General features: G+C 34.5%; 1 pseudogene; it reads right to left on the bottom strand.

Annotated features, from left to right (window-relative positions):
- Nucleotides 1–398: 398 nt before the first annotated feature.
- Nucleotides 399–515, bottom strand: LOC145244046 (5S ribosomal RNA; annotated as a pseudogene).
- Nucleotides 516–3242: the final 2727 nt, after the last annotated feature.

Below are 3242 nucleotides of genomic sequence, written 5' to 3'. Positions count from 1 at the left end.
GCTTCGGCATTCCCTGGTTAGGGCGCTTCGAATGATCAGCAGTAGACTAATTGTGAAGAAGATAGTTTATTGCTATTGTCTGAGGCGCTTACATTGAGGTTGGTTTGTTTTGTGTTACGGCATATCGCTCCTTTCGGATTGTTTGATGCTTAATTCAGCCATATTGTTCAAAGTTCTTTGTATGTTCAAATATTTATTCATGCTGATTAGTTAAGGGCTCCTTCAGTCTTTAACAGACTATGAATACCCACGAAGGCGTGCCTGCGCATGGACTTTTTTGTGGCAGGAGGTGCGAAATCTCCAACCACACCTCTCCTGAGTCGACATTGTTAAATACCAGTGGCAAGTGAAGTGTGTGTACAAGACGACTGGAAACAAATGCCGAGATAAGCGGAGAGCACATACAGCACCTAGAATTCCCAAATGGTCACCCATTTGGTACTAACCAGGCTCAACGTTGCTTAATTTCGGTGATCTGACGAGAACCGGTGTGTCAACGCGATTATGCCGCATAAATGCTGATTAGTGGGGCTGTAGCCAACAGAATAATCTTTTCATTCGTTTGACTCTCAAGTATATATCCGACACAGTAAGACAGAGTCAATCAACCGAGAACCAGATTTGTCTATATAAGATATTAACGGATATATACTCAAGTTAAAACAATGAAAAGAATATTTTGTTGTCACAGCCCTAGTGATTAGTTCGGTTGTTTTATTCAACGGCATATCAGACATTTTCGAGTTATTTAATTCCAAAGTCATCATTTTGGTAAAAGCTTATGCTTCGAATTCTTTATAATTTCAAATATTTATTTATTACGTTTAGTTTGATTGTTTTATTTTACTATATCAACATTTTTTTTTGTTATTTAGTGCGAAACCCAATAATTTCGGTAAAAAAAAATTATGTTAAAAGTTCTTTATATTTTCAAATATTTATTGATAGTGTTTGCGTTAGTTGTTTTCTATGGGAAAATGTTATTCTTCTTTCTTGACTTTGCATCGCATAATGAAAGTTTACAAAGGAAAGGGAAGAAAACAATGATATCAATGTTCGGTGCATCTTTTTTTTAGGAAGCCGATATCTTCAGGGAGCCGGATGTGGTAGCACCAGACTACTACTGAAGAATGCGGATTGGGCTGCTCAGACATTTGTTATGTACGTATGTTTCTTTTTGTTCGCTGGTTTTTAATTCCCATCTCTCGAATTTGTGTCACATATTCGTGCGATAGGATATGGGTGAATATCAACTAAGGGTGGAAGAAAACCAGACGAATTAAAAGATAGAAACGAGCAAGTGCAAGATTTATAGTGTAATAGTTCAAGAGAAAAAAAACCAACGCATGTTTTACTACAAATTTTCAAGTAAAAGAAAAACTAATATTAAGTAAGAATTGTTGTTTCTTGTCACGTTTTGAAGCAAAAATCGAAGGAATGCCAAATCGCCATATTGACACCGTTATCCTGCAGCTAATTGGAAGAAAGAGGTTACTTAATGCCAACTGTGCGTGCGTCCGTAACAAGTGATAACGATAGGAAACTGACAATGAAGAACACATCCACCACTGTTGCCATGGTGACTGTTTATCACTAACAAAAGGCGAACGTCTCCATCCGTCACGATGGTGACATATGTTCACTTCCTCATCTATCTACCTGAATATATGGGTTGTCTCTTGTAGACATGCTAACCATTCATTTCCTCGTGTGTTGACGATCAGTATCCATAACTCGAACCCTTAATCTCTGAAAGTAAAAAAAAATAATAATTTAAATCAACTTCTTAATAGATTTTATTTACGTAAACACACAGAAATATGTAATTTTAATAAAATTGGCCAGAAGAAAATACACGTGCACGATATTGATATTTATTTTGTTTTCTAATGTTTAAAGTGACCAAAAGTAAACACAAAAGAAGCCTTCACGCGGCTGCTGAAACTAATCTTAATTTTCTCCCTTTTTCAAGTGATCCAGAGCTTGGTGAAGAGGATACTGTATTGCATATATTAAATGTAGTTTATTTACTATCTTACTGAAGCCAAAACTCGACAAACTTACACAAAATAAACCTAGTAGTTTAAATCGGATTGTAAAAATTATGATATCATTAAATCTTCTACTGCGGCTACTAATATTACTACTATTAATACTATTTTAATAATAATAATAATAATAATAATAATAATAATAATAATAATAATAATAATAATAATAATAATAATAATAGAACTAGGAACAGTCCCAAGTAGCTTGGAAAAAAGACTAGGAGAAATCGGAATCATGGTGAAGATTGAGATGATAAAAGCACTGTTTCCATTCTGCTTCTAATGGACATTCATGACAAGGCTTGCTTTATTAAAGTCTCTCACCGTCGATATCTACAACAGAGAGATAAAACTTTTAGGTCATGAGTGTATAAATTCAATTATCATAACAATGCAATTTACGACAGACGAAAAACAAAAAGGCGGAGGAATATCACATTGAATCAAGAAAACTAAAACCTCAAAACTCAACTTTGTCCTATACTCCCACCTCCAAAATAATAGTGTCGATATACGAGGGTTGTTCTAAAAGTAATGTCTTCTCTTTTTTAACATGAAAAATTGAAGATCTACAAAGACGGGAGTGGTATTATTGAAACGAGCTAATTTATTGAAACGAGCGACTTTATTGTTCTAGAATTAATTTTGTTCTAGAATTAATTTTTCTTCATAGGCATCGCCATTCTGTACGTTCGTGGCAAAGTTTGCTTTCTTAAGGTCTCTCACCGTCGATATCTGCATTATTCTCAGAACGTTTCGATCGATGTAACCTCCGAACTTCTCAATGTACATTTTGTCGACCTCAAGAATATTAACGTTGAACTTGGAATCTGTACAGCACATCGAAGTGACTATTTATTTAATACACGCGGATAGCTTGTTTTCGTTCTGTCAGACACGACCAGATAATAGTCGTAAGCAATTTGTAATAGTATTCTAACTAGTTCCCTTACTGACAATTCACCAAGAGATAATTATAACTTAATACTTACACCCGTTACGCCACAGTTCATTGCGGACATATTTTGTAGGATTTTAAGGTGTTTTAAATCTATTATCGTTTTAGATATGTAGTTCTTATACTTATCGCTGAATACTAATACAAATTTCTATATATTTTGCTTTCTTAAAGTCTCTCACCGTCGATATCTGTAACAGAGAGATGAAACTTTTAAGTCATAAGTGTATAAG

The sequence above is a fragment of the Euprymna scolopes genome, chromosome 22, assembly GCF_053919585.1.
Source record: "Euprymna scolopes isolate OS-2025 chromosome 22, ASM5391958v1, whole genome shotgun sequence".
In the NCBI taxonomy this organism is placed as follows: domain Eukaryota; kingdom Metazoa; phylum Mollusca; class Cephalopoda; order Sepiida; family Sepiolidae; genus Euprymna; species Euprymna scolopes.
Note: the sequence above shows the minus strand (reverse complement) of the source record. Positions and strands in the feature narration are given on the sequence as shown.